Below are 14,731 nucleotides of genomic sequence, written 5' to 3'. Positions count from 1 at the left end.
TATGTTTATTTGAATTATGAATACGACTTTATTCTAATCTAAATATGTTGTGCTAAACTCACTGCTGAGGAAAATAATTTGCTTAATTTGCTAAAATGTTCACACAGTACTGTGTATGTATCGCTGTTGTTTGAAGAAAACCTTATGTCTCCAAAATAGTAACTTTACAGGAGAAGAAAAAACAGACTTTACTTTTAACGTAAGTCAATGGAACCAGACGTCTTTCCGAGTCATTTTGGCCTGTTTTATTTGGTCCATTTATTATGGAATTCTCACACAATGTAAAGGGAAACAGCCATTTTCAAATTATGACAAAAACTGAAAAACAACAAAAATTGAGATACAAGGTTTTGTTCAGACAGCAGATATATATATATATATATATATATATATATATATATATATATATATATATATATATATATATATTTATATATATATATATATATATATATATATATATATATATATATATATATATATATATATATGTATGTATGTAGATCACAGATGTTACCTGTTTATGCTTATGTATCTTTCTATATTTATTTTAGCTGGCTAATCTCCAACTAATTACCCACTTAAACCTCTCCATAATATCCTCAGCAGTCCTGTGGAAAAAGAAGCCTGTGCAAACAGATCACAGTGACACCACGGCTTACCCACCCAGCAGCCCCCAAGTGACATTTGCTCAAGATTTTTCCTGTCCCTCTATCACCGCCCAGCTGAGGTTATGAATTACAAATATTTACTCGAGCATCTGCCATCCAGAGTCAAGCGTGGGAGAGAAAGTGACTACCTTTAACAGCTTCCTAAGACAACGCTGCTGCAGGCAGATAAGTGCTGGGCTTGTTTCTCTAAGTGCTTGCTTAGTAATTACTCCAGCAGTAAGAAAGCAGCTATGGTAAGTGGCACTTATCGAGTCCTCCCAGATTGTGGGTGCTCAAATGTGGATCCAGAATGTTTGGGTCTGCCGAGCATCGCTCTAAACTGGAATCATACCTAGAGTGGGAATAGTGAGAAATGACAGCAGTGGTTCAATATTTTCACAACTAGTCCTCATCTGGTGGGCGTTTCATCATCAAAGCTGTGTTGAATTTCACTGGCAGTGAGTTTATTATTCATAAATTTCATCTTTGCCGTATCTGTATGATCAAACTCATCTGGTGGGATTGTCTGTAAATCTGAGTGTAAAACAGTTCACACTTATCCACAAACACAGCCATGCTGAGAAAGAGGACGGGGCAGATGAAGCTTTATTGACAGTGGCATAACTACTGGTTGCACTGGATGCCTATGGTACAGGGATGCCCAAAGCATTTGAATGCCTACATATTTTGGGGGCAGTCATGGGCTGGAGTTTAGGGAACTGGCCCTGTGACCGGAAGGTTGCCGGTTCGATCCCCAGGGCTGATAGTCCATGACTGAGGTGTCCTTGAGCAAGACACCTAACCCCCAACTGCTTCCTGGGCGCCATGGATAGGGCTGCCCACGGCTCCGGGCAAATGTGCTCACTGCCCCCTAGTGTGTGTGTTCACTGGTGTGTATGTGGTGTTTCACTTCACGGATGGGTTAAATGCGGAGGTGGAATTTCCCCGGTTGTGGGATCAAAAAAGTATCACTTTTCAGGGCCATCAAGGCACGGACAGCCCCTCAGGAGTACAGTGAGATTGTCCAGCTGACCCGCAAATTCGACCTTCCAAGCCGGCTGCATTAAAGAGAAACTAAAGAGTACAGCACAACTTCCGTTAAGCTGCTTTTGCTGTTGCCGGTTTCCCTCCATCAGGAATTATCAGTTTATCCCACCACAGACTAAGACAGTCTATGCTGTCAATTTTGGTTTTGCGTTTGCTTACAAAAGTAGTCCTGGTGGTACTTTATTCCAAACTTGTACAACTGATTTTAATCAAAAAGAACCCAACGGAACCAACAATCTTTAAACATGTGGAAGTTACTTTAGCAGTTTCTGCTCGGGGTAATTGAAGGAAATCACTGAACTTTAACTTTGCTTGTCCAATTATTGAAAATATTGCACGGAATGGATTATTTATACTGGAATAAATAATCAAGTGACTGAGATTGTGGTACTGGCACCAGTGATAATTAAACTTTTGATAATAAGAAATTAATTCTTACTAGTTGTAACGGCTGGGAGCATTGAGGCGGACGCATGTGTGTAGACAAGCGAGGTTTATTAAGTGTAAATCCAAAATCAGGGTCAGAACATTCCATGGTCAGGTAGCCAATAGGAAGAGCAGGAGGGACAAAGCACACAGAAATCCAAATACTGAACGGAACAAGCAGAACAAACACATCAAACAAAGAGCAAACACAGGGTGAGGGTAAACGAAGGACAGGTGGAAGCACAGGTGGAGACAATCAGGGGTGGAGTCACGAAACAAGAGGGCAGGGCTGAAAACCAAAACAAAAGCACATGGAGGAGTGGGAGGAGCCAAGCGTGACACTGGTAAAAATGTGACTTTTACATGTAATACTTCAATTAGAACTAGTAAAGCTGTATTTTCTACAAGTAAAAATTTAATGTTTACATGTAATTTTTAAGTTATTACTTAAAGATTTAAGATTTTATTTTCACAAGTAAAAATTTGTAGTTTGTATTTTCACTGGTGAAAAATGTCACGCTTACCAGTAGAAATGTCTCCCGCAATAAAATGAATGAACTCATGAATCATCACTAGAAAAATCTAATTTTGAGTAGTAAGGATTACATTTTTAGTAGTGGAATTTAAATTTTCACAAAAAAAAAGTATTCAAAGCTAAAAAGTCATCAAAAATTACATTTTGACATGTTGAACCAATTAAATAAATATTATTATTTACTGACTGTTTCATTTGTTTAATTTGGTAAGTGAAAATTATTATTGCTGCCCTGCGATGGACTGGCGACCTGTCCAGGGTGTATCCTGCCTTCCGCCCGATGACCGCTGGGATGGGCTCCGGCACCCCCCCCCCCCCCCCCCCTGCGACCCTGACGGAGAAGCGGATTAGAAGATGGATGGATGGATGGAAAATTATTATTGCATGTTAAAATGACATTTACATGGAAAGTTGGTCTTTCTATTCAGCTTTGCATGTGCTTCATGTTGTCTGAAACAAGCAGTACATTAAGGTACATAAAGGGAAGCATGTATAGTCATTTGGGGACGTTTCTTTATGTAAATGTGCCTGGTGGTACATGAGCAGAGCAGCATTAGAATGCAGCGGATTTATGCTCATTTATTGTGTACAGCTGTGCGCATTTAATTGAAAGCTATGTTCTAATGAGTACTGGCAGTTCTTCCACACAGATTTAGAACATGTTCTATGCAATGCACACTAATAAATGAGGCCTCTGGTCTTATATTACTCAAAGTACCTAGGGGAGCTAGGAGTGGACAGATTTTACCATCTTTGTACAGGTAACTATGACAACTTAGTGGCAGTTTTTAGCTAGTGCTAAAGCTTTAGGCTTGTAGCTGACACCATGTGTGAGAGGGCGTGTTACCTTATTATGGCTAGTTGAACAAAAATTTGTGTTTTGTTTTTCAAAAAAATTACAGATTTTTTATCATATTCCATATGAAAGCATGCATGTTGTGAGAGCCCAAATGCCCACAAGACCGGCGAGTACTTATGGACCGATATATTAGAATGTCATATTGTTAGTTATCATATTCTGTAATAGTCAGAGGTGGACAAAGTACACAAACCATGTACTTGAGTTAAAGTAGAGACCCCCAAGGTAAATATTCCTCCAGTAAAAGTAGAAGTTCCTCCCTTTAGACCTCCACTTGAGTAAAAGTACTAAAGTATTTACCTTCAAATGTACTTAAGTATAAAGTAAAAGTACTAAAAGAGTAATTCTGGCTCTGATGTCCTGTTATCATTTTTATAACCAGACTGGCTTCATGAACTCATTTCAGGTGAAAGTCCTCCAGCGTCTCTCTTGGTAAACCAGTCTTTTAATAGAACGTCATTAATTAGTGACGCTGACGTCTATTAAAATGATCAGAAGCACAAAACACTGAAGGTAAACAGTTTCCATCAGGGAGAACCGAGTGGCTCTGAAATCACTTTTTACACACAAGCAAAGTTTCAGTTTCAGATTTATTTACAACTTAGTTCCAAGTTTAAGTTGAATAAAAACTGGCTTTAAACTCAGGATCACAGATGAGCTCCTTTACTATGTTGATCTGTAGGCGTCTGTTCATAAACATAAACCAGCCCAAACTCATTTACTATAAAATGAAATGGTGTTTGTAGAAATTCAGACAAAAGCCGCGTCAGTCTCGACTGCATATGTGGACATATTTCTATATTGTGCTCTATTTACACAAAGTTAGGTTAGTTCATCATTTATGTTGAACAGACGCTGCTAGAATTTGTACTTAGTTACTGTCCTCCTCTTGCAATTGTCTTATCAAATTCTGAAATTGCAAATTGCTACAATTGCTGCAGTTTCTCTGCTTTTCACCCTCTGATCTTTCATTTTTATGGATTTTTTTTACATTCCAGAGGAGCTTCTGTAGCTGCTGTCTGGCCTCCAGCTTTAACATCAAATGTCCATTCACGAGTCTTTACATCAGTCCACTACTCTGCAGATGACCTCCTGCGCATGCTGTGCTGGACCCGCCAATGTCTCAAGATCAGCATTCAGACCAGCAGCTGAGTGGGTGGACATCTGGACACATCCATTTCTTTCAATATATTTCTACATCCAGGCAGGTTAACTGATATTCTCTTCTCTATTACTTTCTGCAGCACCAAGCTAGCCAGCTGGGTTGGGCTGCAGTGACCAGTGGTACATGAATCACACCCAAGGTAAAATATTACTCCAGTAAAAGTAGAAGTTCCTCCACTTGAGTAAAAGTACTAAAGTATTTACCTTCAAATGTACTTAAGTATCAAAAGTAAAAGTACTGAAAGAGTAACTAACTTAATGCAACTTAGTTCCAAGTTGAATAAAAACTGGCTTTAAACTCAGGATCACAGATGAGCTCCTTTACTATGTTGATCTGTAGGCGTCTGTTCATAAACATAAACCAGCCCAAACTCATTTACTATAAAATGAAATGGTGTTTGTAGAAATTCAGAAAAAAGCCGCGTCAGTCTCGACTGCATATGTGGACATATTTCTATATTGAGCTCTATTTACACAAAGTTAGGTTAGTTCATCATTTATGTTGAACAGACTCTCCCAAAGTTTTACGCTGCTGCGCTGACGTTGAACCGCGTGCTGCACTGGGTCGGTATGACCAACAGGTCAAAACCAGCTCTAAACAAAGTGACCGCTGGGCCCTGATTGGTGCTCTGGCTTTGCGCTTCTTTCGTTTTGACATGTTACGTTTTTATACACACAGAAACCAAAAGGAACAACAGATTTCTCAAAATGTAGGAGGAAAAAGTCGGATATTAGACTCTGAAATGTAGTGGAGTGAAAGGAAAAAGTCGCACAGAATGGTAAAAAACATCAGAAAAGTACAGATATGACGAAAAAAAATACTTAAGTACAGAAACTAATTACATTCACTGAGTTACTCTCCACCACTGGAAGTGACACATGTATCAATATGCATGCGGTCATCCTGCTTAGGTCTGATCACCCATCCTATGTTACTGGAATTGACTACAAATGACTATTATTTCTTCTTTTTATCTTTACATTACGCTTTTACATAAGAATTCAGGTGAGCTGCTAAATAGTACATAAAATATCCATAAGTTATACCAAAATCAAGAAAGACCCCTTTTTGCCTTGTTAGTTGATGTTCCTTGTCATGTCCTTGTCATCCTTGCGTAACTGTAATCTTTGATTGAAGTGTAATGAGGCCTCCTGTAAAACGTCGTCTGAGTTTCGCTTACATCATCATCATCAGTAAAATAGTAAAAAGTATGCCCCTCCTTCCACATACACACTTATTCTATAAATGAACATTTGTTTCTGACCAATCAAATGTGGATGCTTTGTAGTATAGGAAGCTAATAATCACTCTTTTGTTATTAAGGTGGCAAAGTAAGCTAGTTTAGCTGCTGGGCTGGGTGACTGCAGCCAAAATTATTTTTTAATCACCTGGTAATGTGGTCACTTCTGTTTTTAGTGTGTAATGAATTGTGATGGGGATTTTACAGAGAACATAATAGGCCAATGTTTGTTTTTTCAACAACCATCTTGAGACCGCAAGGTGGAGAATCACACCATTGTAACAGGGAGCAAGGAGGCGGACGCATATGTGGAGACAAGCAACTTTTCTTCAGGGCAAATCCAGGGTCATAATCTAAACAGTCCAGGGTCATAGAGCAAAACATGGATTGATCGGGGAGCAGACATGACAGAAACCAGAATCAACCAGAACAAACAACAGTTCAAAGATCAGTACAAAGACCAATACATAGACCAGTACATAGACCAGTACAAAGACCAGTACAAAGACCCGTGACCAGACAGGGGAAAACACAGGCTTTAAAATACATGAGGAACAGGCGGGAACACAGGTGGATACAATCAGGAGTGGAGTCACAAAACAAGGGGGCTGGACTAAAAAACCAAAACAAAGAACACTCGGGCTAAACCAAAACACAACACGAACATATGGACGGGACTGGGAGGGGCCGATCGTGACAACCATGAAATCTTGAGAATTTCCCTTACATTTAGGAAGTGTATTCAAAAATCTAGTCTCTTAAAAATTGACAAACAATCAAGGGGAAAAGTCTAATTTCATTTCTGATCCTTGTTGTCAGCCCTATAGTCTATACCAGAGGTCACTATTAGGCACACGGTGGTCTGAGTCCAGACCCTGGACCTATAACCAAGAAACTATGGAGGATTATTTCATTTCAACAGCGTAGCTTTTCTACCCATAGCGGCCGGGAGACTCACAGACCATTCGCATGCATTGTACATGTCACACGCGATGCTACTCAGCCAATCAGATCTGTGTATCACAATGAGCTCTGAGACTCGAGTGAGTGATGCACACACAGGGGAGGGACGACGCGGGAAACAGCCGAGAGGAAAGTGAGTCAGAGGGAGGCTTTTTCACATGGCAGCTCGAAAAAGGGAAAACTGATAATGTTGAAATGTGGCTGAACTGGACTTTATTTGATTTGATTCAGCTGTTGACTGTATAAGATGTTGATATTCCTACTCGGCTACTTCAGTTTACAGTATATGAGTCATAATACAAGTTAGACATCATGATGTTCTGGACCTTCGCTTCAGAAAATTTCCTCTAACTGGAACTTATTGAATTTTAATTGAAATCCCCTGCTGTATATCAATCCCGACCATGACTAGAAGAGTTAGGCCTTCAATTCAAGCCAATAATGTCAAAAACCAGTCAAAACATGAGGAAAAAACTCTAATGATGCTTATTTCTGACAGCATCCCTATGGGATTCTAATGCTTTGCTGCCAATAAGCCCATAGCAATTCGCATTAACAGTTGTAGATCAAACACAGATATGTTTTACGTAAAGATTTTGACAGACATATTAGGATTTTTTATTCTGTAGCAGTTCCACAGTGGCTCTTTCAGTAGTGAGCTCTGGTCCAGAGCTGCCACTGCTGTTTTCCATTTCTAACAACCCCTTGATTTGGCTGCCACTCATTTGGCCACTCAGTGATGTATCTAGCACTTCCAGAAGGCTCTCATGAAATCAGTCCCACCTTCTGGAAATGTGATTGGTTGATTCCTCTGTCATGTTGGTGTTGACGCTGATGGTTGATCTAACATCTTAAGGATCCTCTTCAGCTCTTGAGGTCCAAAACAATAGGACAGCTTGACATCACAGGGGAAAACGTCCTGATTGGACAGTTTTCCGCTGGCTGAATCAAGAATTAACAGTGAAACATGAAACATTTCCAGAGTTTAAATCAGAGTATGATGATTTTATTCAATAAAATGGAACTAAAAATTATGGGCAAATACTTTTTCAGTTGCCGGAAATCATTAGTCCATTTCTCAAGGCCTAGAAGGCCCTGAGGGACCCCGACTATTCTGTATTCATGTATGTGACAGGCAGAATATTTGAGCATTTTAGATTTGAGGCTAGAGGCTGTCAGTTGAGAAATTTCAAGAAAACTGCAAGATTTCGATTGGCAGCCGGTCAATCGTAGCATTTCCATCTACCAGCTTTACACGATACTACAGATATAAAAGGGTGTGAGACAGTATGACAACATGACAAAATGCCATGACGAGGGACTGTGACATCCCCATCATCTCACTCTCAAAGCCCATTTGTCACTGGCCCCCACCTGCCTTATCAGCCCTATCGATTGGGTGGGCATTCAAGAGAGAGAGAGAGAGAGAGAGAGAGAGACTGTGGTCGCGAATGAGCTTGTCATGGCAAACAGGAGGCAGATGGGAAAATAATGAAGTCATCCGGCGCGGGCTGACAGGAGCCCGGCTGAGTGGCAGCTGGCAGCCACTGGAGCTTCTGCTGGACGCTGCTGGACTCAACCGCACGCAGAGGTCAGCAGCAGGGCAGGCCTCGATCGGCGTACTTGAAACGGACAGAAAAGAGGCTCCTCATTGCAAGTTCATGAAGCCGCATAAATGATTCAGAATGGCTGGGACGAAGGTGTAGATGTGCAACAATGGACTCAGACGCATGGGTTTTTAGATCAGTCAGCGCTATAATCTAAGCGATACTGAGAGATTTATTTAAGCGCGTTAAATATTTAGCGTGCCGATTGCTCATAGCCATCACTCAACAGCTTTTGGATGTAGAGGAACCATTAAAACGGTTTAAAATGTACTTTAATTGACCGATCTGACAGGAAAATGGGCTTCTATAGAGATGGAGGCCTTATTTCCAGGCGCTGAATGGATGTCAGGCTCCAAAAAAAAAGAGAAATAGTAAAAAAAAAAAAAAAAACGCAATATTTGTTCTGTCTTTTTTTTGCTTCTTTCTTACCCCTGTCACTCCTCCTCTTCCCTCGCTCAATCTTCTCTGCCTCAAACATACTCTCAAAACCCACTTCGATAAGCTCGCACGAGCATGGTGGGGTGTCCTGGATTTCACAGTCAAGGTGCTATTTAAATCCAATTTTAATCCATCTTGCGGCGCTTTTAACTTTCATACATTTTTCTTCCCCTTCTCGGTTGTTGTTATTTGCTCCCCTGTCAGGTCCCCACTGCGCTGGCATGTGGACTGAACTGCCAGCGGCCCGGACGTGCTTGTTTATGTGTTTAGCCTCATATATAATGAAATCAGATCAATGGAATGGCCCAGTGAGCAGGGGGTCCAGACACTTTGACACTAATCTCTTTAGAGGTCCCTTATCAGCGGTTGGTACGGAGCCATGCCTTTGCCCTCTGACAGCCTTCTATTCATTCCTTCCTGTGCTGGTAAAAACCTCACTCTTTGGGCCAAACTGCTTTGCATTACAAGCCTCCGCCAAAAGTGAGATGTGGCTAGGCCCGATTGGAACGGCCGATACTGCCTCCCCCCTACAGAGTCCCTCAAGTCAACGTGGCTGATATCTCCAAGAAAGAAGCCAAGATAAGTAAAACGCTCCTTTTTTTCCCTTTGGGAAGCGGGCGGACGGAGCATCACAACGGAAGGTTTGTCACTACCATTAAGGATGTGGTAATCTCCAATAGCAGCAGTCTGACAACTGTTATTCCATGAGAAAGGGATTACAGGCCTTTAGAATTTTAAAATTCTGCTTTTTATTAAACATTGGTTGACAAGCCTCTAATCTGTCCCCAACTTCTCACCGCAACAATGTGATCCAGTCAACAAACCAAATTCATATTAGCTCCAGAAGCTTGGAATTTCACTACGATTTGATTGTGTAGGAATATGTTTTGGCTCTCTGTAGCTCTGGCAGCTAAGACGACCCAAAGTCCTCAGGAACCCCCCTTTCATAAGACAAACTGTTGTGACACCAGTTTATCGCAAACCCCAGGATGGGCAGCCCAGGCCAGGGTGCCTTTTCTGTAACAATATATGTCATTTCATGACAACTGGGGCGACACCCCACCAATTTTGCTTAAAGCCTTTTGCCGCAGAAGCATGTTATATTGATAAAGCATTAGATGATGAAGCATAAAACAAACTGTGTGTCAACAGATGAGCTACAGTTAAACCGACTTCGTTATAGTGGACCTTTAAGGTATGTGTGCCTCATAAAGTGGATGGTGAGTCTCTAACTGTATATGGTAGATATAGAAGGTACCGGTTTCCTAATAAAGTGTCCAGCAAATATATTAAAAATACTCTGCATTAGTCCTGCAAATGTTTCTGCCAAGCAATCTTTTATTGCTTTTCCGCTACTCCCGCTGCTGTATTGTGCGCATTTCTAAAATCGTGCGGCATTCAGAAGGAGAATCTTAAGGTAATGGAAGTTCCGAATCCGTGAAAGAGACAGATGGATGTGGAGGAAAGTGTCCATGCAGCAAATCCTTTTGTAATGGGGGCTTCTGGCTATGGAGGCCGTAAACAGCACTGAAGGACTCTTTAATCTATTACAGCAAGAGCCATGGGATGCACAGACAGAGCTGTGGCCGTGCCTGCCTGCCTGCTGCTCTCTGGGCCAGGGAGGGAAGGAGTTGTACAGAAGAGATGGGAACAAGGGGTCTGTTTAATTAGCACTGATGAACTTCTGGGTCAGACTAGCATGGGAACTGCTCAGAAGACATGAAAAGACATCTGAATGAAGAGTTTTCATTTCTTGGTCTGAGAATGTTTTCAGGTACAATAATGGTAAATTTACATAACAGCAAAAATCACCAGTGCACACTGATAAAGCCCTACATTTATAATCACTTATTCATTTAAGTGTCGTTTGTTGTCCATCCATCCATTTTCAAAGCCGCTTCTCCGTCAGGGTAGCAGGGAGATGCTGGAGCCTATCCCAGCAGTCTTTCAGCGGAAGGCAGGATACACCCTGGACAGGTCACCAGTCCATCGCAGGGCAGACAGACAGACAGTCAGTCACTCACACCTAGGGGCAATTTAGCATGTCCAATTGGCCTGACTGCATGTCTTTGGACCACGGGAGGAAACCGAAGGAAACCCACGCAGACACGGGGAGAACATTCAAACTCCACACAGAGAGGACCCTGGTCGCCTGGCCGGGGAATCGAACCCAGGCCCTCCTCGCTGTGAGGCGACAGCGCTACCCACCACACCACCGTGCTGCCCTGTCGTTTGTTGTAATGATTGCATTTTGCAAGTGTGATGCCAGGCTGACACCCAAAGTCTGTAGACACCCCTCTTCATTATTGACTTCAGGTGTTTCAGACACCCACATTGCTAACAAGTGTATAAAATCAAGCACATAACTATAAGATATCCATAGAAAATACTGACACTAGAACAGATTCTACTAAAGAGCTCAATGGCTTTTAAGGTGACGCCGTTATAGGACGGCACCTTTGCTATAAGTCTCAACAGCTCAGCCATGAAGCAGCAGATCATGCAAATGTGTAAAAATCTTCTGCTGCATCACTCACTACAGAGTTCCAGACTGTCTATGGAAGAACTATGTGCTGAGAGCTTCACGAAATGGGTTTTCATGGAGGAACAGCTGCACACAAGCCTAAGATCTGTGCAATGTGCAATGCCAAGTGTTGCATGGAGTGGCATGTTCACACTGCCACTGGACTCTAGAGCAGTGGAAATGTGCTCCCTGGAGTGATCTAGCAGTCTGATGGATGAATCTGGGTTTGAATGCTGTCTACTGGAATGCATAGTGCCAACAGTAAAGTTTGGTGGAGGAGGGATAATGGTCTGGGGCTGTTTTTCAGTGTTTGGGCCCTTTAAATCCAGTGAAAGTTGATGTTAATGCCACAGCATAAAAAGGTATTTTAGGCAACTGTATGCTTTCAACTTAATGCCATTAGTTTTTGAAGACCCTTTTGTGTTGTAGCGTGACTGAGCTCTTATGCGCAAAGCACACAAATTGAAAAAAATTAATGGATTTCGTGAAGACAACATTGGAAAAGATTTACAATTCCATCAAGTTACGATACCAGTTGCAATTCACACTTACCAAAGGTGCTGGAGCTACACTCTGGTGTGCTCTGATAATATGACATAGCTTGCCATGTCTGGCTGGTTGGATAAAAGAGAGGATTTTCTGAGGCTTGAAGTTAAATTGAGTTTAATTTTAACATTTATAAGATTTAATCTATGCCGCATCATCAGTATTAAGCCATATACTAAGCTACAAAGTCATTGTTGTAACATGTGATATAATTTCACTCAAAAAACTGCCATAACCAAATGCATGTAATACCAACAAATTCCCATTTTATATACCATTTATTCTTGGAATTGAATAATATAAGGGAGTAAAGACCAACTTGATGCTTTATCATTAGAGATCTTTGCCACTGCTAATTATAGAATTTAAAAAATGCAAATGGATTTTGGGGGATTTTAAAAGCTGACATAAATGGCAACCATTAATCACCGAGAAATTCACTTAAACACTAATTACAAGACTATGTGAAGCTCATTATCTGCCTATTTCACTGCTTTAGGCTGCCGTTCCTTTCGAAAAGCGTTCTGCTCCCTGCGTTTCCGAGTTTTTCCGTCTTTTTTCAGTCGTAAAACGTGAAGTCCGTGCCCTCGTTAAGCCACTTCATTTTTGAGCATTCAACAGGCTGATGAAGTCAAACAGCTCACTTTGTAAGGTTTTCAAGGACACAGAGACAACTATAAACCCAGTAATCCCAATCAAGCATACTGCCATTAGGACTGGAGCTAATGATTGAGCACTAATATGATCATTATCTGATTTCAGCAGTTGGTGGATTACTGAAGTGGTCATGTAAACACTGCAGTTTCCCAGTTTGGATTTTCCAGATTTTGAGAAAAAGGCAGAAAGTGCCTAAAAAGTTAACTTTCTGAATAAATACGTTAAAAATAGCAGCAAGAAGTTTGAATTTCACATCACATGGATATCTTTCATGTGTTTACTGGCTGTAAACATTTGGTAAAAGCTGCATGCATTGTGTATTTAGTAAGAAGTCTGGTTGTTGAGTGGGTTAAGTAGACCTGGAGTTTTCTCATTACCGGATTATGTAAGTGTTTGTAAACATGCGGAACGAATAATTGCCAAAATCTTATTTTCTGCAGTCATTAGATTAATATATACAATTATTTCATAATGCATGAATATATCAATGATTATTTGGTCGCTCAGGGATGGATTACTGAGAAGCTTCTTTGTAGACCCCCAAACTTCAACAGTAATCTTTAATAAAAGTCTGACCAAAAATGTTGAGCCCTCTGGAATCTGATGACATTTTCTTGATATTTGCATATCGCTGTTGTCGGATCAAAACCTAGTATCTCCAAAATAGTGACTTTACAGGAGAAGAAAAAAACATACTTTACTTTTAATGTAAGTCAATGGAACCAGAATTTTTACATTTCTTTCAGTCCAGTCCATTCTTCAATGCGCCTTTAAAGGCTCTCACACACAATATGTCTGGTTTTCTTAAGAAGAAATTCTTCATATCTGTTGTGAAAACAGCTTTATTCATGTGGACGAGGTATTTTGGTGCTTCAAATATGTTTTCCAAAGCCTTAGGTTCACGAAAGTAGTGGAATGTATGAATAAAATAGTAGATCAATGTGCTCCTCAACCTCAGCTGACCCATTTCACATCTGTGTCTGAGGCGCCAGAGCAGCCTGAGTGACTTCCTGAGTGCCTACTGGTCAGTTTCATGCCAAATACACTATATTTCCAAAAGTCTTCACTCGCCCATCCAAATCATTGAAAATGATGCGAATAGGATGTAAAGCTGTTGTGCGATGTTGTTTAAAGATTACAGTTGATCCAGGTTTACGGAATTCCATTACTTTGAAAAAAGGGTTCATATAAAAATGACGTAATTATCATGTAATTACATATAAAACTATGTAAATAAGGATTAAGGATTAGAGGATCGATGTAGTTAGTTTTCCGTAATTGACCATTTCAACAACTATTTGACATTGTTAGGTAATCACTGCCACCACAATCTATAGAAAGACTCCGCAGTCCAGCTCAGTTCATCCACTCCTCCTCTCCTCCTCTCCTCCTCTCCTCCTCTCCTCCGCTCCTCCTCTCCTCTCTCTTCATCTCCTTAGTGTGAGGAGTCTATTTATTCTCAGCCCACTGCTGTTAGACATGCAAACAGACAATGCGGGGCTTGTTCGGTGCCTCTCAGGGTGTGTTGGGGACGGGTAATTGTCGCCTGGCGGGGGAGCGCCTCACTCCGAGGGACATCACATCCCCGTCAGAGCGCTGACAGCCGCGCCTCGCTAATTGTGACAGTTCAATGCTTAGATCACTTTGTGCGCCGCTAATTCAATACCCCATGCATCATTTTCTCCATTAGAATATGCAAATGACTCGCGACTTGAAAACAGACAAGAACTCCTTCCTCCTCTTGTTTCTCTCTCTCTCTCTCTCTCTCTCTCTCTGTCACATTCTCTCTCTGTCTCTCTCTCTCTGTCTCTCTCTCTCTGTCTCTCTCTCTGTCACATTCTCTCTCTGTCTCTCTCTCTCTCTCTCTCTCTCTCTCTGTCACATTCTCTCTCTGTCTCTCTGTCTCTCTGTCTCTCTCTCTCTCTCTCTCTCTCTCTCTCTCAATCCCTTGCTTTTGTCCCCACCTCTCTCTCTTTCTGTCTCTCTCTCTGTTTCTCCTCATGCCATTTTTCTTTTTTCTTTTTTCTCCGTTTCTCTCTTCATCTCTCTTTTCTGTCTGTCTCTCTCTCTTTCC

General features: G+C 41.2%; 1 protein-coding gene across 3 annotated transcripts in view; it reads right to left on the bottom strand.

The window, feature by feature from the left end:
• The window catches only part of epha8 (eph receptor A8), a 158,662-nt gene that overhangs the window by 85,489 nt on the left and 58,442 nt on the right, over positions 1 to 14,731 (bottom strand). The window lies entirely within an intron of this gene.

The sequence above is a fragment of the Pygocentrus nattereri genome, chromosome 21, assembly GCF_015220715.1.
Source record: "Pygocentrus nattereri isolate fPygNat1 chromosome 21, fPygNat1.pri, whole genome shotgun sequence".
Taxonomy (NCBI): Eukaryota; Metazoa; Chordata; class Actinopteri; order Characiformes; family Serrasalmidae; genus Pygocentrus; species Pygocentrus nattereri.
The sequence above is the reverse complement of the archived record's forward strand: the minus strand, read 5'-3'. Positions and strand labels throughout refer to the sequence as shown.